This window comes from Balearica regulorum, chromosome 20, assembly GCF_011004875.1.
Source record: "Balearica regulorum gibbericeps isolate bBalReg1 chromosome 20, bBalReg1.pri, whole genome shotgun sequence".
NCBI lineage: Eukaryota > Metazoa > Chordata > Aves > Gruiformes > Gruidae > Balearica > Balearica regulorum.
Window position 1 is genome coordinate 4,270,736 of NC_046203.1, and position 22,130 is coordinate 4,292,865.

General features: G+C 44.2%; 1 protein-coding gene and 1 long non-coding RNA gene across 3 annotated transcripts in view; one reads left to right on the forward strand and one right to left on the reverse strand.

Moving 5' to 3' along the window:
* Window positions 1–4,331: 4,331 nt before the first annotated feature.
* LOC142604623 (uncharacterized) lies at window positions 4,332–6,979 on the reverse strand. Its single transcript, XR_012838475.1, has 2 exons — window positions 6,670–6,979; window positions 4,332–5,593 (listed from the first exon to the last, which is right to left on the reverse strand). It is a non-coding gene; the product is annotated as an uncharacterized LOC142604623 (long non-coding RNA).
* A 3,951-nt stretch (window positions 6,980–10,930) lies between these two features.
* The window catches only part of NEK6 (NIMA related kinase 6), a 68,186-nt gene continuing 56,986 nt past the window's right edge, over window positions 10,931–22,130 (forward strand). For both annotated transcript variants that reach the window (XM_075772441.1, XM_075772442.1), the window contains exon 1: window positions 10,931–11,133. The gene's annotated coding sequence lies outside the window, so the exon portion shown is untranslated. The remainder of the gene's footprint in view (window positions 11,134–22,130) is intronic.

Here is a 22,130-nt window from a genome sequence, read left to right on the forward strand (position 1 = left end):
AAAAGATACCCTTAACTGTTCTCTCTTCTGCCCCAGTGTCAAATTCTGCCTTGAATTGTCAAGTTCGATGCTGGCAATTTGGCAGAATCCCAGTTTCCACCCACCTCTTTCTCCACTGCTGTGGTTTCTAAGGGAGTTAGGAGCTGTTGCATATTCCCAAAAGGAAAGTCTTGTATTTATCTCTTGGCAAGCAGAATTAGGAACCTGATCGAGAGTATACAGGCTTCTGCTCTCTTCTACTCCTCAGTTACCTTCTTGGTCTCTCTGGGCAGATTAAGGCTTTTGTGCTGTTTTTACCAAGGTCAGCGAACTATTCTTTTGTATTCACTGTATTCCACTCAATTAGTTGAGGGCATTTAACATGGATTTTTCCTATTTGCAACACAAATTCTAAATGATCCATGAAAAGCAGCTGTTCAGAAACTTCTGAATTCATTATCCCCAGTGTCTTGGAGTAAAGAAACTTTGCCAGCCATTTGATTGGGGCTCTGTGTAATCAGTATGATGGGAAACTTGTCAGTCATTTTTAGTCTGCATTGAAGAAATAATGTGATGCTGTGGCATCTGGTTTCCATTTTACATTCTCTGCAACCTCTTCTTTACCTGACTTGCTATGTACTAATAGCAGTGTCAACAGATCAGTAGCTGAAGACCTGTGTAGCAGCACCCCCAAGGACTTCCAGTGTTGGCATGATCATATGCAGTGGTGTTACATGCCACGAAACAGTTTCGATATTATTCCATCTCTCTTCTCTTCCTCTAAAGAGAACATGCTTTAGATTTGAGCTGGAATTTTTTACTTTGCAATACAGCATTCCTTGGTCTTGTTTGCTGCCTTTTTTAGAAAGACCTAAGATCTTGACAAAACAACATGCTGATGTGAATAAAGGACTACAACAGTAAAACCCCTGCATTTCACAACAGACCTTGATGCCATGGCTTGGAACAACAGGGGTGAGTTTAAACTTGGGAAAGTTTCAGCACAAGGTTGTAAGGATTGCTTTCCAAGTCAAAAAGGAACTGCAAGAACAGCAGGCGAAATGCAGAACACAGAGCACACAGGTTCCTCTTCCCTAAATAAGCAAAAGTGGGCTCTCCAGTGAGTGCTCCGGGCTTTAATTCATTTGAGGCTCAGCTTCCTTCTGGTTTTGCGGTCCAGTAGTTAGCAAAAGGAAAATTCATCATCTTCCAACCTGACCTGTATGTGTGATGTTAGCTCCCCTAGCGTCGCTTAATTGTTGACAAGCTCAAATAGAGTCTATGGAGCAGGACTCCATCACATTGCAATGGGCCACGGCCATCCTTTTTTGCATTGTCACTTTATTTTCTACATCCTTTGTGTCAATGATTGTTTTTTTCTATAGACCTTAGCACTACAGGCACCTGAGATTATTTCAATGTTTTCCTGTCCAGGCATTGCACAGTACATTTTTGAGCTCACTAGTCATGCCTTTTCCCTGAACTCTAGCTCCTGCTTGTGCAGCCCTTCTACATCTTACTGCTGTGCATCCACTTGTCCAGCTTACAGCACGACACGCCTCAGTGTGCACGGGCAGCCCAGCCCACACGCGCCTTCCCCTCAGCTGTCCAGCACTCCCAGACACACAGGGTTGTACCATGAGCACAGGATACAGCTAGAGACAACTTCTTATGCACTGCATGATTCTTCTGTCTTACACACGTGCAAACACCACACCAAAAATCACATGCACAGAGCTCTCATCGGCCCTTCTGCATTTTCCACCCAGCCAGTTCCTCAGCGGCTGTTGCATTCATTCGTACAGGAACGGTGTGGCTGGGAGCCAGAGGCTGCTCTTGCTTTCTCCTCTGTTTCCTTCCTTCCTTTCTTCAGCTCGCTGGGTGTGACGGTCTGAACACAGTTGTTTATTGCTTTTGTTTCCACATATAATCAGATCTCTTTCCCTGACATTATGCAGCTCAGCACAAGCACTCCAGGTGGGATGAATCCAGTTCAGTGCCCTCCTCCCACCCTAGGCTGCTCCTACCGCTAATGAACTGCAAACAACCATGTTCCCCATGTTCAACCTTCACCCTGCCCGATGCATCCATAATCTAAATATAGGCCATAATTATTCCACTGGCATCTGTGGACCCATTGACAGAACTGACAGTGGCAGAGGTCGGGAGACCCTTTGCACCTTTAATATATTCTCTTAACCATTTCCATGCCACTGATGGTTACAGTCTCCCTAACATCCAATAAATGTCTGGCATTTGTCCTTTGACTGTTCCAAATCTGTTTGTTCCGTAGTCCTCTCAGTTCCTGTACCACCAAACCGCAGGCTGATTATTTTCTTCCCTCTAATTGGGACACTTTGTTTATCTGGTTGTGCAATCAAAACGTGAACTTGGAATGCTCTTTTCAAGCCAGTGACCTGCATCTCCCCCAGATGCAAATCCCAGTGCCTGAGAAAATGAGTGCAGGAATTGATCTCCTGGCCAATGTGCTGTTTCCATGTTGGAATACCCTGGAAGCAGAGGCACTGACTTTCCATATTATTATTTTTATGGCCCCATGGAACAAACAGTTGAATATGGTGCTGTGCAAGGGAATAGCAGGGGGAGAAGCTAATCTGTGCTGTAAGTAATTTGATCACAAATCATTTAGAGAATGTAAATTGTAGGGGAGAGATGTCACTCCTAGCAGGAGGTCGCCTGTGTCACCTGTCAGACAGTCCCCAGTGGCGATCATGAAAATTTCTTTGCGGGATTATTAATAAATAAACATAATGCTCTGCATTTCTGCAGCACCTTTCACTGGAGGGACAGAAAGCACTTTAACATTAAGAACTATGCTATGCAATTATTTTAACTTCCTTTCAAAATACTATTTTAAAGGTGAAATTTGTCATTTGTTTCCTGGGATCATAAAATGGTATTAAACTTCATGATTTCCACCTCTGCTTGTTTTGAGGCAAGGTATAATCTCCATTTACATCGTGATAAATTAAATGAAGTGACAAGTCATTAGTTCTGAGACATATGTTAAGTATTTGTAGTTTGGTAGCTCTTAGAGAGCGTAACAATGATCAGTAACCCCATGTGCTGCTATAAAGGACAAAGTTTTTTTCCCACGGAATTTATAGTTTAGTTCAAAACTAAGAAAAGCAGTAGAAGAGGAAGGAGAAGGTTGGATAAGACTAATCGTGACTGTTTAGATCTCCTGTAAGCGTATATCACGTAGGACATGCAGTTATAATCATAAAATTGTAGTGCTGTCATTCAGTGTGTAGTGATATATTGCTGCACTTCTAAAGAATTGGATCCTGGCTGCACATCTCAGTATATGTATCACCATAACTGTTAATAAGCTAGAGGAATATATGGAAAAGGTGAAGAAAAGATGGAAGAAGAGCTATTGATATTGTATGATCCCTGTGTGTTATGCTAACCAATATTGCCTCATTTTTCATTTGCATTCTTTTGTCTCTGTGTATCTATACTGTTAGTCTGAAATGTAAAACTTACCTGTGAGGTTTTTCTGGGCAGGAGTCTTCTTTTGTCCTGTATTTTTTGAACAACACCAAGCACAGTTGTTGACTTACGAGTAGGGCCTAGAAGTCCCACAACGTTACTAATCTGCGCTGCTCCCATTCAAGTTTATGGCAAGATTTATCCCCCTTTCGCTAGCTGTGAAATAGAGCACTGGTGCTATGAACACATTTTAGAAGTGAAGAAGTGAACAAATCACAAAAGAAAAGTATTACCCAGAATAGATTCTTCAGAAACTATCACCCGTGAAAGGGGCTGAGAATGGGAAGGTGCACGCACGCAGCCTCTGGCAGGGTCACAGTTGTAACATCTGGCTGTGAAAGCTGGGAAGCGCTGCCAACTCCCTTTGAATAACAGGCCGTGCTCACGGAGCCTGAGCGTAACTGCGCATTCCTGCGAAACTCGCCCAGAACACTTGGAAGGGGTCACAAGGAGGAATGTCAGGGAAAATAGGGGAAGGGCCCAGGACTGTTAAAGCCAGAGCTGCTCAATCTGGCTTCAGTTGCTTTCCTCCTTTTCTCCCCTTTTCTCCCCTTTTTCTTTTCTTCTCCTTTTTTTTTCTTTTTTCTTTTTTCTTTTTTGTTTTTTCTTTTCTTTTCTTTTCTTTTTTTTCAAGAAATTCGCTCATGGAACTGTAAGAAAGCAAATCTCTGCACAAATAAAAGAGAACTCCAGCATGGCTAAGGGAAGGCATTCAGGTGTTGCTAACGATCAGAGACACTATATAAACAGGGACCAACTCTAGATGGTTAATTAGGAAAATAGGGGAGACAGAGCAGTTAATCTTGTGCCACCACACTAATACAATAATGAAGCAGTTAGAATGGTATCTCTTTACTATCAGCTTAACATATGATTTGAGTTCACACCTGAGCCCAAGCTCTCCAGTTGTCCCCACTGCCCGTGTGTCAGTGTGCTCTGGCTCCAGACCAGTGAGCCACATTCAAACACATTCCCAGAGAAGCAGGAGGAGGCAACTAGTTTGAAGTAAGGTGCTTCAAGCTCCAGCACAAATGGCAGCGGAAGCTGTAACACAGGTGGTGTGGCATGCAGCTTAGAGCTCAAACAGCAATAGAAGAGCGCTGCTTCTGATTTGTATTGCTCCATATGTGGTGTGGCCAATCTTGCTTCTCAAAGCAAGCCTTAGATACCTGCTGGCTTAGTACAGACACTTCTGCCAATGACACGGTTAAGAGAAGACGACTGGTGCAACAGATAGCACACCATGGGATGTATCAGAGAAAGAACCGAAGCAACATGCTGCTGTCCCCCTGTGCTCTGTGCCACACAGCCTGTTTCAGATTTGTGACACTCTGATCACAGGAGGTTGGATAATTTCCCAATTCCACAAGGTGTCCTACCAACCCTCTGAGTTAGTTCTCACCAGACATTTCCTTGCCGAGATGTCTGTGGGGCTCCTTCTCCCTATTACATGGATCCGCTCTGGGTCTGGTCACAGCCTGCTGCAATGGTGCAGGACATTGTTCAAGTCTCCTCCTTGGGTTCCTTCCCACCACTGTCCTTCCCTCTCTCTGCCCTGCTGGAGTCTCAACCAGCTGGTCTGTGTGCGGTGATGTGAAGTTTAGATGATACTTGCTTCTCCTTTGCCCTGCTCTTGCATTGTCTGTACACTGATGCACAGACTACTTCTCGTAGTGCAGTGTGACTCCTGGTTGTTCAGCCTGTTGCTGAGGTCCTGCTGTATCGGCAAAGGCAGCCACACCTGCGTTTCACCAGTAGCTACAACTTTCTAGTGGTGATGAAGGACATCTAAGGAGCAGGTGCTAGCAGCTGGAGATTACCTTTTTGTGTGACTTTTTGAAATCTAACCCAAGGAAACCTTTTACTGCTTGGCATTACTTGTCCTATCTGCTTTCTCCCTCTGTATTATAAGGCTCCCAAAGAGGACCATGGGAGAGGCTGGCTGCAGGGGAGATGTGACTGACCACACACTGTCAAGAGCTCAGGTGCCGGAAAAGCCAGGGAGTCGTGAGCAGGCAGAGGGTGGTGCAGAGTCTGCAGAGACACCAACAGGGAGGATTGCTGGCTTTGGAGCAGAGGGGAAGTTACAGGAATGGAGCTGCAGAAAGGAAAATGCATGAGTCAATATTCATCCATATATTCATGATCTGTAGGCTCGAGTACTGTGATGCTCATTATCTAGGCATGACCTTAAAAACTGCAGTTGATTGAGAACACGGCAGCCCATCTGCTTGGCAACACAGGCTGCTGGGGGCCTCACCCCAGCACTCTGCTCCCTGCACTACTTCTTCTGTTCTTTGTTTGAATACAAATTCAAGGGCTAAGGCTTCATCTCCAAATCCTTTGCTAAGGGCTGAGGCAAGGCATCCACAACTCCTCTCTCAAGAGCACAGCAAGTGAAATCTGTGTGTGCAGGACACGCAGCTTTCTCTGCGCCCCAGCTCCAGCTTTATGCTGCAAACATCCTCCTCCCTCTCCCCAAAATAAGCAGTGACCACAAGCCTGTGTGCCTGAAAAACTCCATCTTCCACTCGCTCTTCCACAAAAGCAACAGAAAGAGCCATCCCACAGCCCCTACTAGGCAATGGGAAGCTCGAGCCATGAGCTCTCTTTGCAGTTCGGGGTGGTGGTAGGTACCACCCCGACAGTTAGACAGGGACGGCCCTACAGCCAGCCTGGATGTAACAAGGAGAGGGGGATATGCCGACACCGAGGCCTCCATTCCCTCTGCCCCTTAGCTGTGCCGAGGGGCTCTGCTAGGGTGAAATGCCTCTCTTTGGCTGTCCTCTCCTCACGGGAGAATGAACAATTTCATGAATGAAAACTCACAATTTCCTGCCCTGCTAGTAGGGGACGACAGGCCTCTTCTATTTTTTCTCTACCACCTTGCCCTGTTTCCTACTGACCAAAGAAATGAATGAGAACTGTCTGCTGCCACTTCATCATTTAAAATGCACGATGACCAGAAAAGAGTAAGCAATGTTAAATTTTCTGTCCATGTGAAAAATCCTTCTGCTCCTTCCTCCAGACACCTTCCTGAGCCTTGCTTTCTAGCATCCCTTCTTCTTTAAAAGAAAACGTGTCTTTCTTCTAAGCAATTAAACTCTATAAAAAAAGGACATTTTCTCCATCATACTTTCCCATTCTCCCCTTTCCTGGATGGCAATCACATACTCCAGATCTCACGCTGCGAAGGATATTCTGCCACTGGTCACATCTGGTTCCCTGATGAGATCCGCAGGCGGCCGAGCTGGAGCATTCGCTGGGTCACGTGGTGGCTCTAGGTTGCCTTATCTTCCTGAAGACCAGCGCTTTTTAATCTCCTTGATTCTATTTCTCTCTTTTTGCAGCATTCTTATCAGTTGGAGACTAAACTGCTGCACAAATGCTCATGAGATCAATCTTCAGATCTTAAATATGGTAAAAAAGAGGTGTTTCTCTGAGCAATCTGTTGGAGAGATTTTGTACTGACTTTTAGACTAGTTCCACACTGGTATGCATTCCTTTAGCATTAATGCTTCCTCTGGGACTCGAACCTTACAGAAATATGAGAACCGAGCATGCAGGCTGCAGACACAGTATGAAAGTCAGCCTGCATGTAGTGTGTGTGTGTGAAGACACGCTGCAGCTATGTCGGTGGAAAGAGAAATTCAGAGCCTGGCTTCTCTAGGTACTGCTGGAAAACTGACTCTCTTTAAACTCTGTAATTTTCATTTGAGGAAGAAGGTTGTTTGGTTTTTTGTGGTTTGTTTTTTTTTTTCTTCTGAAAATAACTTGTAGCAGAGTCTCCTCAGTGTATGCTATTAAGAATGGAAAATAACAAATAAGTCAATAGGCATATATTAAGTCAGTAAGGCCAGGATTTTATCGATAATGGACTGAGGATGAAGGATACAGTGACAGTTGCATTTAGCACTCAGAATAAGGTAAATCAATCAAATTGACTGTATGTTGATTTAAAATCCTCAAAGATTTGGGTCAAGATCATTCTAGTTTTCCCAAAACAGACTTGTTACCAGGAATATTCATACCCACAAGTAACATAGATATTTTCCTGTTTAATTTTCTCAGCCACCACTGATATGTACTTGCTTGCCGTGCTTGGTTCTGTTTGAACAATTAAAATAAAGTGGCCTTGCTAGCCATATGTACTAAACCATTTGGGCTGTAAGTAATGAGGAGATGGTGGTTGCTCTACAACCATGTGAGTATTAGCCATAAAAGCTTTAGAAGCATAAAAGACTATTTCCTCACATTTTAGATTAAAAATTAAGTTATTTAAAATACTTTTATTTATGTAGTTCTCCATTCCTTAAAGGCTCATCTTCAGGCTTACACTAGCTACTAAGAGTTCCTTTTGACAGTTTTATCAGTGGGATTTTAAATATTGTAGATTAAAATGTCCATCGACCCATCCTTGAACTGCATAAAATAATTAAACTGATGAAATGAAAACAGTTAGCTGAGATCTGTGAATGGGGCAACCTTCATTTAGATGGATGTGTATTAAATACACTTCTTAGACTTCAGGAGGCTCGATCTGGAGACATAAAACACGATTTGCTGTCCTCGGACGCAGACCGCTGTGTTCAAAGGGGGGTGTCGGTGTCACTGCGCGGGAGATGCAGTCAGCGCCTGGCCTTAAACATCACGTGGGCGAGCCAGGGCGCAGGATCAATTCCTGGCTCTTTTACAGGGATCGAATCAAGGAAGAAGTAAAGTAAACATCTTCTGAAAGTTCTCACTTTGGGGACTGTTTAAAAGAGAATTTCACGCAGAACCGTAGCATAGACTATAAAAGAAAGTCTATTTCTGTCAAGACTTAATTGAGGAAATTTAATTTTCTTTCCTAACTGAATTGCTGTTGATAATCTAAAGTAATTCTGTCTGCTCTAATTTAGCAATGAAAAACCTGGATCTTGAAGCTGTGCACAAGAATGTGGCACATTTTTAAAAACAGCTTTTCTGAATAGAAAGATGGTAACTTATGGCAGCGTAACAAAAGATCTTTTTTTTTTTTTTTGTCGTCGTTTTGATGTAAAACACTGAAGTTCTTATACCTCAATCCACTGACACTCTCTTAAAAAGAGAAAGAAATGCATTTTTGCAAATGGTACATCAACAGACCTTGGGAAAATTGAGTTTGGATAAAAAAATTGAATTAATTTTGTTTCTCTAAGCACTTTCCCATGTTTCAGATTTTGTACTGATAGATTGATGATATGATTTGCTTTAAAACCAGGTGGCCTCTTAGTTTCCATCTGTTGTGTCTATTGCTCTGTCTCTAGTGAGAAGCATTGCATAGCTGTGCAGGCATCTGTACCCTTGAGAGAAAACTCTTTACACTATCAGAAATGCTCAGGGAAGGAGGATCTAGTTTTACAGTATCTTAAATGTGAGTTGTATCAGAAACTTGAGCCCCTGGAAGGATCATGTTTATATTCACCCAAACTGAATGCACTGAATTTATATTAGCTTTGTGTAAACAACTTTACAACAAAATCAAAACCTAGCGACATTTCCAGAAGCAGCAGTTCAAATCTTACAAAACCCCATGAATATCCTGCAAACATTTGTTGCAGTTTCTTGTCTCTCTGGATGCCAGAGGTGGCACTGCTTTAGCGAGAATGTTTTCCTAAAAGTAGGAGTTTCGATAGATAAACAACACCATTTGAGCAAAGACCTGCCATGATTTTTCAGGTTCTGTAAACAGAGACTTACTTTGGAGCTTAAACTACGTGAGTGGAGTCTGCTGGAAAAAGTGACTTATTTGAAACAAAATGTCTTCAGTAGCAGGTTCCCCGCAGCTCTGGTGTAGGTGTAGGTGATGCAATCTGTGGAGAGAGAGGAGACGCAGCAGCAGCACCTTACGCTCCACACGAGCTGCAAGCATTTCCTTAGAACTTGTATGTTCATGAACGCAACGCACAGAAAGCAGAAGGAGGCCTTTCCCCGCTGCTCACCGGGAACAGAATTAACAAACCCTCAGTGCTGTTGGGAAGGGTGTCCAGCCGTCTCCTCTAGACAGCTAAGTGCAGCAGCAGGACACCTGAAGGAACGTGGAAACACATCAAGGCCAAGGCACAGGCCAAACGAGATGAAACCGCCAGCCATGCCCCAAAGAACGAGGCTCCCCATGTGCACGTGGTTTAATTCCAGGTGCCTGGTGTTGGTTAATGAACCGAGCTGATGAGCTCCCTCCCTCGTTACCTGCCTTTCCCACATCAGCTGAAGTGGCAGCTGAAATCAGTTCCACACCAACTGCTTACAGCAATTCAACTCGTCTTGCTTAGAGGACTGATTTAAAAATACATTTAAAAAGTATTATTTTTAACTGGCAAAGGGCTGAGTAGAAATGAAGTGATACTGGCAAAAGGTGCTTTCACTTGCATAGCACGTTTCATTTGCTGAACTGCTCTAAGTCATGCTGGCATTAACACTTTCTGCTATGACAGCGTGAGGAGTTTCCCAGTCATACCGGCAAACACCTTCTGATGGAGCTGGGCCTTGGAGTACAAAAGTTGACAAATATGAGCAATCGCATTTCTCACCAGATATGCTGATACCATGCGCCTTTCGCCCAGTTTAGACACTTAGACAAGACTTGCTAGTTTTGCTTTTATTGATAATGAAGTTCGCTTTCAGGTTTTTGTTCATTTGTAAAAAATCCTGTTGAATTTCAAGTTCAAATTCAACTTAAACATACCGAGTACTAACACTTGTCTATATCTACAAAACACAGCAATTTGTGAATTAAGGATTTTTCATCTGAAATGCTGAATATATTTTAGAGCCGGACCCGTTTAGCCCCCATTCCTGCCAAACCACGTACGTGTTTCACTGCAGGCACGGGGCCGCGACTGTGAAATGCGTCGGATCCACCGGCGCCGCAGGAGCCCAGCACCGAACTGAGCGTCCCCCAAATCCCCCCCCTGCAAAAGCACCGGTGGAAGAACAGCAAAGGAAGCGGCGGCAGCTCCACCGTTGTGCAACCGCTCTCTGCTCCGGCCGCCGCCGCCCCGCGTTTGCACAAGCGGCGGCGGAAGGAGCTAATCCCGGGACCGCGAGTCTGCAGCTAAAAACGGGAAACCCCGCAAGCAGGGTGCCGTGTCGGTTTTCAGGGCGGGGGGAGCCGCGGGTATTTCTTCCGACACCCGGGGAAACCATCGTTTTCCGGGGGAGGAAAGGCCGCGGCGGCGGTGGGAGGGCGTCGCTCAGCGCTGTTCCACAGGGGCTGCCGGACTTGGGCGCTGACGCACCGCGGGACGTGGAAAAAGCACCGCCGTGCCCCCGAGAGCGGGGCCAGGGCCGGCCCAGGCACCAGGTACCGGTACCCGGCGCTGGCGGCTCAGGCCGGGCCGGCAGGTGGGCAGAGCGCCGCGCGGCACCGCCTCCCGCCCGCCGCGCGCTCCCGGCCCGCCCGGCCTGCGTGGCAGCCGGCGGGGCGCGCGCCTGAACGGCGGCGGGCAGCGCGTGCGCGGGCGGCGTGCGCGCGCGGCGAAGTTGTCTGCGGGACCGCGGTGCCGCTCGCTCGTTCGCCGCGGGGCTGTGGGGGCCGCGGCTGCCTGAACGTCCCCCACCTCGCGTCCTTTCTCCGGGACAGGCACCGGTGCTTCTCCGCCGCCTCGCCGGCCGCAGGTGAGCACGACGGGGCCTCGTGCCCGCCGAGGGCCGCGGCCGGGCCGTGCCGGGCCGTGCCGTGCCGGGGGTGTGCCTGTGCGGGCCCCTGCGCCGTGCGGCCCCTCAGGCGGTGCTGCCGCGCCTCCGCCGGCCCCCGCCCCGGCCGGCCCGGGCCGCACGATGAGCGAGAGGTGACCGGGGGGGGGTGTGGGTGGGGGGGTGGGTGCGTGCGGCCGCGATGCCGGGCCCGCCCGGGGGCTGTGGGTAGCCGTCCCGGCGCGGGGTCCGGGCCGCGGCGCCTCGTGGCCTTCCGTCTCGCTGGAGCTGCCGCGCCTCCGGCCCCGGGGCCCACACGTGCCCGGGCAGGAGTGGGAAATGAACGGGAATGTCACCAAAACTGGGAGGGAGGGCGGGCGGGTCGTCGTCGGCCCCTGTCGGGGAGGTGTTGTCTGGCAGCGTTAAGATTTGAGCAAAGTGAAAACTGTTACAAAGATGGGAATATCTGTGTGGTTTGGTCTCGCTGCAGAGTGTTTCTGGAGGGTGTTGGTTCGGTCTGGGGTTTTTTTTACATTAAAAGCAGAGGTGCTGCCCAGCACACATGTCCCGGCGGAGCAGTTTCCACAGGAGCGCCCCAGCGTGCCCCCCAAGTGTCGGTGTCCCGCCGAGAGCCGGGGTGCGCCTTGCGTTAATTGTCTCTCTGGGGGAGCTCCTGGGGCCGGTGGAGGGAGCCCCGGGCGCGGGCCTGAGCCCCCCCCCCAGCTGCTTCTCCCCTGTGCTCCCCTCTGCCCCGATCCGTTTTCGGGGCGTGCTTGCTTTAGGGATTACCACACCGGTTTTGAGAGAGCGTACATTAGAGCTGAACTATAGAATACCATTTTTTCCCCAACATGTTACTCCCTTCAAAGTGTGATTTGTGCTTGTGTAGAATAATGGTGGATTTCTGAGCTCCATCTGTTTGTCTGTCTGTTCGCACACACGGAGTGTTTCTGCCAATGGTGATTGCCTATGGCATTATTGCAGTATAAGTAGTTTGATAGGAAATATTGTAGCAATTAGAAGTCCAGTGATGCAAGTTTCTGCTACCTTGTGACTGACTTGCTGTTACTTCTGTCTCTCCTATAAAAGTTCATTTTTTGTGAATCATTGTAAGCAACCATTTAAATTCTGCAGTTTTCACATTTTGAGACATCTCTTGACATTGAGTCAAACTCTTTCCACTGTTACTTTTTTCCTGTCGACATTCTTTGTGACAGTCATATTCTTTTAAGCAACAACAGAAAAAAAAAAAAAAGGAACTTCTTTAGATAAGAGTTTTGCTGCCCCTGCTTCCTATGGCTCTGTGCCTTAGAGACCTAAAAAAATGGGGACTGGGAGGAACTTTTATTATGGTGGAAAAAAGAGCATCTTCTGTGGGAAGTGAGATTTCTAGATGGAGTGTGAGTGACTGCTTTCACCCCGTAGGAATTGTCAGAACAGAATCAACCTTTTGTTTCTTAACACTTGCAACGTATAAAACACTTCTGCTTGTTTCATTTCCCTCCTTTCTCTGGAATTCTGTTTCTTGACAAATACATGTTTTACGAGAGGGGATGGATGCATAATTTGAACATGAGTGTTAGTATACCTTTTCAACTTCTTCAATATGAATTTTGTTGGGAGAAAAGCAGGTGAAGGTGAATAACTTGGACTCTAAGCCCACACTGGAAAACAGATTTTTTTTTTTTTTTTTTTTTTTAGTACTTGCCTTCTATGATCCTACCCAAAAAGTTTTATGTCAATATATAATACTTAAATGTACAGTGAAAACATTGACCCTACACTGGCTTTCCTCATTTCCCATAATATTTGAGGCTGTACTGGAGAAAATAGTGGGAGACTTGAGATTTTTCCAGCGTGCTTTTTGGCTTTATTCAAACCTACCTGTTGATCTGAAGGCCTCTTTCAATGGCTTTAAAGAGGGTTTTTTTGTGTACTGAATGATCTATTCATTTTACTCTGAGTAAACAATCATGAGGGGTTTTTTATGGGTTTTTTGTATGGTGATAGGAGCCAGAAATACCTGTGTGGGTTTTTCTCTTCTACCTCTGCTTTCTTAGCTGTAAAATGGGGGTAGTTACCAAGTCTACCTCCTGCGCACCTTCAGAACACGCTTTCTAGATGTGTGGAAGACAACTTTTACTTTTAACATCTTTTCCTCCTTTATGTGGTGCCAAATATCTTTAATCTCAAGACTATAAAAAATACATACAGAACAAACAACACGGCCATACAGACTCGACTGTGTGAACTGCAGCAGCCAACAAGTGGGGCAGGTGGTAGAAATCAAGTGCATTCATTCTGAACTTAAAAGCAAGAGTATTGACCATTGCTGGAGGAGCAGAGGAAGACTTCAAAACCAAAATGATGAAAGTGGGCATCAAACCTCTGAGGCTTGACTTTTGCTCTGTCCTAAATGAAAGCCAAGTTGGGATACAGTCCTTACAGAAAATGAGTTTAATAGCCCAACTTGTGTTTTAGCTTTTGTCATTCTAATTTGTTTTTCTTAGATGACCTTGTTTATAGAAGAGGTCATTCATGGTGATCTCTAGCAAATGAAAAAAAAAATACATGGAACCTCATTTTTAGAAGTTGGGCTCCTCTTTACCATTGAGTGAATGTGTTTTTAATTGCGACTTCCTCAGTATTACTAGAAAACAATGCTCATCAAGATGGACAGTGGCCCTGACAAATGCTTTGTGTGGTTTGAGTGCAGAGTTATGATTAAGGAAGTCATGAATAGCCATTCTGCCTGTGACATACATTTCTGCATTTGTCTTGTAAACTCACTTAACCAGTCTGTTTTACCTTTTGTGGGAACGATGGTGACTAATTCACTGTACACCTATCCAGGTGCTTGACAAGGTTGTTTGTAGGAAATTATGTGTATATGTCTTTGTATCCAGTATAAATGCAAGAAAAACATTCTTGCAATATTTAAAGCAAATAGTAAATATTCATGCAGTTGAAATAGGGTTCACGACTGCCTTGGTACCAGTCATCACTGAAGACCCTGAAAATGTGGCTTTTGGCAAGAAAGCAGTGACCCCCTCTGCCACTGGTTACAGGATAGGCATGGTGCCAGAGGAAGCTCAAATGCACCTGCACCAATCTTTGTGGACCAGACAAAATGACCTTTCCTGGTATAAAATCATGTGTTTGTCAGAGGTTGTCTAAAATGGACGGAATTAACACTTTGTTCTGCTAAAGGCAGAGGCCTTGAAAATAGTTTCTTCTATTACTAAGTCCTCTTACTGCTGTGTTTATTATACTCGCCCTTCCCCTTGTAAAGCTTTTAGTACAAGCACATGCAAGTACTCAGCAAGTTCCTTGTGCTTTTCATCAGTAGATCTCTAGTGTCGTAGAAGATAAGTACGGTTTATCTGAAAGCTGAGGGTAACAGAATCGGGAAGATTTGATGTGTCTCAGCGTCACGCAGAGTCCCTAGATGGCTGAACTTGGTGCTCCCAAAGTGGATGGTTTCCCTTGTGTTCTCTGCTCCCCTGTACCAGGGCTGGTGTTCTGAACACTGGTGAGTTGGCTCAGCTGAATAAATTGGTCTAAAACTAAGGAACCAAAAAAGGAGGAGGGGAAAAAAACCCCCAACAACAACAAAGTTTGATTAAATGAGAGAGTTGACTCTTTGTGGCTGCTGAAAGGACAATTCGTGTTTTCCCTAGCTGTGTCCTTGTGTTTTTCCCAAAGGGGAACTGGCCCACCGAGGGATCAATGGACTACTGCAATGGAGGGACTGGGATGTGCACGGGGAAAGCAGGCCAGACCTTTCTGGGCTGATGCTTTTGAGGGAGTGGTAGTCTGTTGCTGCAAAGCACGTTGGATGTGATGTAATAGGTCTTTTGCACTTCTAAATTCCACGTTTCACTGTAGAGCTGTGACTCTAAAGTTAAAAGGAGTAAAAAACCTAGTATCTAGGAGTTAGAAGAATCTATTTGAAATGAGAAGTAATGTTAGCCCAGACAATATTTTTTTTTGAAGAAAAAAAAAACCCCAGAAGCCAAAAAATTTGCATGCAAAATCTAGATTTAAAAACTGACTTCAGAATCATAGCATTTTTTTCCAGCAGGTTGAAATTGCTGCAGTGTGTCTAAATTACATAGAAAAATAACCTGAATAAAAATCTCTTACAAGTTTGGGGGGGTGTGGGTGTGCATTTGCTTTTAAAGCCAGATTGGAAGCTGCTGTCTTTAGTTGGCTGAAATGTAGGACAGGGAGAAGTGAGGTTCTGTGTAAGTGTGTGACAAAGTGGGCAGCTCTAGAGCTTGTAAGCTTAAGTTTTGTTTAAAAACAGAAAACCACAGGGAGTTATTTTTAATAGTGGTTCAAATGCACCAGTCTGTAAAGCTGTCAAATCTTTTTATAGGTAGATAGGTCTTTTTCTATCTTAGCTTATTTTTTTATATGCATATTGGATTGGATCAAGTTAACTTCAGGTTCTAACCTGTGCTAAGTATTTAAACATCTGGACTTGCTGTAAGCGCCATTGCTGTACATGTGTGAGAAGTCTCATGGATTGTTTTTTAACATTTTAAAATACTTCAGGAAAAAAGTTATTCAGTTAAAACAGTATATTTAGCTTCCTGGGTTTAGTCATATGATACAGGTTATCACATGACACGATGCAATAAATTGCAAATAATTTTACGGTGTTAGTACAATTAAAGAAATTAAATTTCAAAAGTGTTTACTCCAGCTTGGTGCTACTTTAAGTGCCTGCTATCATAGATTCCAGGCAATGAACAGCTGTCTGTTGCAGATGGGAGAGGGAAAAAAAACCCTTCCCCTTAGCTTCTTACTTCTAAAAACGTTTCCATACAAAACCAGTAGTAATGTAATACAACCTTTTAGTCAAATTTGAGTTTCCTGTTACACGTTTCAGTGAACTGACAGCAGACTATCTATTTGAAACCGAATGGTGTAAGTGAATGAGACTCTAGGAATTTCACACTCCAAAGCATTCTTGAAACCTCACAAATGCTTGTTTAGCAGCCAGAATGCATTATTTATTATGTCTCAAAAAACCAGAGTTGCAGGTAGTGTATGAATTACTTCTTTAGAGTCTGCTGTGCTTCAGTAAGATAAGGTGGTATTGTCTGTCCTGTTCACTGTTTTACACAATGAAATTGGGTCAAGGGAGCATGTAGCAAATCCGTATTTTTACTAGAGTCCAAGTGCGATGAAGTCTGAAAAAGTGCAGGTGTGAAAGGCCTGATGGTGTTTGTTAGAGTTGAGTGTTTTCTAAGATCTCAACATGGCAGAAGTGGAGTTGTGCGCAGAACTACATGGACTTAGTTTTAGATTGTAAATTGGATATGCTGGTTTATTGTTCTATGAGCTAGTACACCATGGCAATTATAAAACTTACTAAAATAGTTACGACATTTCTAATGACAAAATGCAGAAGATGGCAAGATTGTTCTTTTAAAATTAAAAAGTTGCTGCTGCTGGCATAAAGCTTTTCCCCTTATTGTCTCCTCAGTATCATTTTTTTCCTGGACTAGGCACTTCTTCAAGTTTCTGTGTTTATTTGCTTTGAGTAACTTAGGTCTCCAGTTCTGGACTCCAACCTTAGTGTGTGCTTCACATGATGAATCAAAGTAGGTGCCAAGACATTGAACAGAATTGGCCTTTGAGGAGAACCTTGGGCACCAACCCTGACAGATCAATGATCTTGCTTTTTAGGATGACAATTTATTTTGTTGTTTTATCAAAGTAGTGACTGGTCATAATTTCAAGCAGTTCTCTTTCTGAAGCTGTTCTGATTTCTCTGTTAGGAGCTGGCAGGTGTAATGGTCCATGCGCCTCTCAGTTCACCATGTCTTTAAAATGTGGCTGCCCCTCTGGTTTGATCCATCTCAACATAGTGTTATATGCTTTTTTTTTTTTTAATTCAGCATATGGATTGTTTGTGTAGTATCAGCCAGAAATTGTGTTGAAATGTTGTTTTTCCAAGTGTGGAAACACTGCTGAGTCTGTTCCCGAAACCCCTTTTGGAAACAAGCCTTCTGGTCAGGGGAAGACGATGGCTCCTGATCTCGTGTAGCCAATGACGGAATGACGTGTGGGAGTGCTCCCTGGCAGTTTCAGGCAAAGCTAGTTGGGTGAGCTTAGACCTCCTATAAACCAGCCTAGCTGAGGAATCAAGGGTAATAAACCCCAGTGTGGCAGTGCTGGAGAAAAGGACAGAGACTCCCCTTTGAGGGGAGGGGGTGATAATGTCTTGCCCTGCCACAGCTATTTACAACATGAATGGCTGTCAGCAGCCTAGCTCTGCAGCCACAGCCATGCATTTCAGCAGTGCCGGGAGACAGCTGAGGGACCTTCCTGAGGAGGTCTCAGTGTCTCGTTTCAACACAGCATCCCACCTTCCAGGCCCAAAACATCCTTCAGTATTTATCTGGGTGGGATTCCCTGGGACTGGTTATGTTGTCTGTTTGGGGGACACTCACCATCCCACTCCTCCGTACGCTGATCCAAGTGAATCATAGCTGCCTCACCTTGTGTGCTGGTATTTCAGGGGTCAAAAACCGAACTGATAAGGGCTGTGACCCCGCGCCCAGCCCAGCCTGCTGACAGAGCAGGTGTTGCTCCACACCCTGGGGAGGATTTGCAAGTCTTTCATTTTACAGAGCTCAGTGACAGATACTGTTCTCCAGTTACTTTTGTCATTCAGTCTTTTAAGAAGCCCACTTGCTATGAGGTGGGAAATATCCACCAGCTTGTTGAAAACTCATGGCGTGCATGAAGTGGAGCTTTAAGTCCATGCTGACAGGAAAAACGGGTGCTGGATAGTTGGGATTGCTCCCTCTTGGAGCCTGAGCTGTTCTGTCCACACTTGTTGCTCAGCGGTGCCTGTTGCCTCCTGGCTCAAGTGGTGCAGGATAATAGAAGTTCCAATTTTTCCTCTTTCCTTAGAGCCAACTGTCCTCTCTTACTTGGGAGAGTAACTTTTTTCTTAACCTAGTGACTTTTAAACTGTGGAGTTGGAGATCAAAATCACTGCAGATGGGGCAGTAATTGGGGACTGTTGACCTACAGGATGGATTCCAACTTCACAGTATATTCAATATGATTCAGGAATTTCAGTTTAAGTCTCTGTCCTGTTCTTAACCTTGTGGACACTTGTCTCTGCCATCCTGGAAAGGAGTGGGTTTTCTCCTTATTGGAAAGCTTTTTTTTTTTTTTTGCATACAGACACCCTGAATGTCAAGCCTGTTTTGGGGAGTGTTTGGTGGGTTCTAGTTCTCGGGGCATATGTATGTCATTACAGTGAGGAGATGGGGAGAAAGCTGTAGATGTTTTAAGGTTTCTTTCTTCCAAGAGTAGGGACTCAGGGTAGAATAGATGTCAACAAACATGAACACAATAATTCCCTCTTCTTTCATTCATGAAGTTCCGCTTTCATTCTTTTGTGCTGTCAGTATTTCATTAGCTCTTCTGTCAGAGTTGTGTGAAACATAAGTCTCAAACTGGAACAAAAACCCCCCAAACTACCTTGACAAGGTTTTTAAAGATATATGAATGTATTCCAGGGAAGCAAATAAGTCACAACTGTGTGTGTCTGTATGCTACCCTTTAATCAGTTGGGAAATCTAAGTGGTGACTTTCAGCTGTCACTATATTAAGAACCAGTGCTGCCTTTTGTGGCAGTCTGTATATACTGAACTCAGTACTATGGAGTAAATATTCTTGCTGTGTTTTCATAATCATTCTACTTAGAGTAAGTGCTTCTTGGGTGGGTATTACAAATCTGTTAATCTTTATGGTATTTATAGGGTAATTTTTAACTCTCTTGAGCTCCTTACTTCCTTGCGGGTCAATTACTCAATTTATAACATTATGTCAGTGGTAAGAACTTTACCATCCAAGGGTAAACAGTGTTGGGTATGGTTCTTTACCTGTGTTTGCTCTTAGTGCTTTGTATATTAAGGTATGCAATAACTTACTCTGTGACTTATTTATTAGGATTTCTCTTAGTCTCTCTGGTTTGTACTTTAAAGTGACTATGAAGACTTATTTTAGCTTTTGTGTTTCATTGCTAATGCAGGGAGAGGGTGAACTCGCAGCAGTTCTCTCTGAAGAAAAGGCTGTTAATCAAGTTGCAGCTACTTAAGTCAAAATTGCTGCAAATGGTGTTTAAATATTTGATTGTTGATGAAACTGATTTGTAAGTCAAACGTTTTGATGTGTTGTGAGCACACAGCTCTCATGTGGAGGGTTTGGCTCTGTAGTAGAGAGGGATGGCTGACTTGATTTTATGTTCTCACTATAGTTGTCCATGTTAAAGTGAAAATCTACTCTGGCTATGGGGTTTCAGTTGGCCTGTGGAAAGAGATAATAAAGTCAGTGCCCGGCACTGGAGTCTTTCCTCTTGAAGTTGACTTTTCCCCATGTTCCTTTTGCTACTGTCGGGATTACCACAGCAGTGTGACCTGATGGTGGTGATCCTTGCATAGCACAGGGGCATGCCCTCTTTCCCTAGCATTTTACATGTTGAGAATAAGTTTGGAGCTGTTGGGTGGGAGAGAGCTATGTGTAGTAAAAAAATTGCTGGTGACTTGGAAACCCTGGGTTTTGGGAACGTCCCTGATGGCTCATGCTGCCGCTAGCTCTTGGAAACAGTAGAATGGTAGGAAACTTTCTGGAAGGTCTAAAGTAGATAAGGCCAGAGATGCTAAATAGTCTAGTGCTGAAGTCTCTTCCTTTTGTTACCTGTGAACGCTGAAGTGTAATCTACTGGCTTTTTTTCCTTTTATGCTTCTCTGCTGTCTATTTTCAAGTTTAAGCTTCTGCTGAAAAAACACCTTTCAGCATCTGCGATGGCTTTTTGAGGATCTAATAAGTCCCTGAAGGGGCCTGAGTTCTAGTTGCACATTTCTTTCTTCCCAGGGGTAAACCATGATTCATTCTCATGGACAAACAGACCTTGTAGCATTTTTGGTATAACGTACTGTGGATTGTTGCTCTCAATGCAATGTGTATTGTTTTCAAAGATTCAACCAGGTTTTTTTCGAGTTGGTTATTTTGTAAGCACATCACACTATGGTGTTCCCATTTTGTGGCTGTTTTTTTTTAACCCCTCAATATTGTGTTTACTTATGGATTAGAAGAATGTCAAAGGGGTAATGAAGGAAATGAGAACTGTTGACCTTCCTATTCTGAAAATAATGTTTACTGCTGTAGCATCATTCATCCCATCAATAACAAGGCAATCAAAACCAATATTTCAGCAATGCTTGGGGCATCTTCTAGTCACACTATTCACAGCTAGGCATACCTTTTGGAGTATTTGGCTTTACATTTTTGGACAGCCGTGTACAGGAGCTTTGTGCTGGTGTCTTTTCTCCTGCACAGTGTGGCTGTGGCACAGGTTTCTGAGGTCCCCTCCTGCCTCTTGTCAGCCTTATTTTGGAGTTTGTGGGGCTGGCAGGAGAAGCTGGCAGTGTCTTTCCTCTGGCTGGTGCATGAGAAGTTGGTCAGCTAGAAAAGCTTATGTGAAAGTGCAGCCTGGATTGGCAGGGGATGAGTGTTGTGTGTTTTTTAAACAACCTGTTTGCATGTGGTGCTCCAAGGGAAGTAAAGTTTGGAATGAATCATTCATCGTGAGTCTTATCAAGACTTTGAAGTCGCACATTACCTTTGCTATTGCTCATCTGAAACTGGGGACAGCCAAGTGCCAGCTTGCTCATTTTTTCAGTGGCACAGATGGCACTAATGAATTTGATAAAAGCAGCTAGATGATGTGGGGAATATAGTTTCCCTTGGGAGACTGTCTCTAATTTGTTACACAGGACCATGTTTAAATTTATATCTACTCTCAAGTCATCAGGCAGCAGTAAGAACCAGGGCAGCTTTTGTTCGTGCATCCATTATGTGGCTTTAATTCCCCTCCAGACTCAGTTGCTGTTGTCCGTAGTTCCATTTCCACTCATTTACTTTTAAAACAAGGTGTTACACAGCTCTTGGTTGTAGTGTGGGAACTCTGTCCGCTCACAGGAACGTGTGCTACTGATACAGCTTTGTTGTTTTTATAGAAGCCTTGCCCACACACTCCTTTTGCTTTCCAAATATCTATAAATCCCTGCAGGATGCTGCTGACATCACTGTGATGATCCATGTTTATTTTGTGATACTGCCTAGGAGTTAAAGCAAAGCAGAGTATGGAGTCAGGACAAGTGTGTTTTATCCCCATCGTTGACTCCAGTCAAGCGTGAGCACTTGATGCAGCATTCATGTTATTTCCAAATGAATCGCTACATCACTATTCATTTATATTTTTTCTACTAGCTCTTTAAGCTGGTTTGTTTTACATTAGGTCAATTTGACCCTTTGCTGTCACTGCTCTTTAATTTTTATTTTTCTGCTTTTGCAGTTGCTTTGCCATGTTGCTTGCTCCTTCACTGGTTGAGGATAGCTGCGTTGTTGGACTTGAAAAATTATTTCTATTGATGAGTAGTAGTGTGTTGTTCACAGGCGTCAATATAATTTGCATTGATATTAATAAGCCATATTGTAGCTTATCTTGAAATACTGTAAATATTTGTGTTTCCTTTCTGAAACAAACCCTTGTGTTTTGTGCAAGTATCTGATGGTAAACAGTTGTCTCTGAATGCTGATGAACTCGCTCATGGTAGATACTTTCAGCTGTGTTCTGCATAATTACTCTTAAAAAGTGGTGAATTGAGATGGTTGGAAAATTATGTTTTACTTAGTTCATGGATTGCTGAAAGCTAAATTGCATTCTGTGCCTCAGCTGGATTTTTTTTTTGTTTCTTTCTTTTAATTACCTTAGTGCTTTAACCCTAAGTACTCCTCATCATGGGCATGGCTGATAGGTATCTGGTGGTAGATAGAACAGATGCTGCATTTTGAAAACATAACGCACAGGCCTCTGCAAATGTCCCTGAATTCTTTGATTCCTGCTGTGGGACACAAGCACTTTTCTATTATCTGAAGGACTG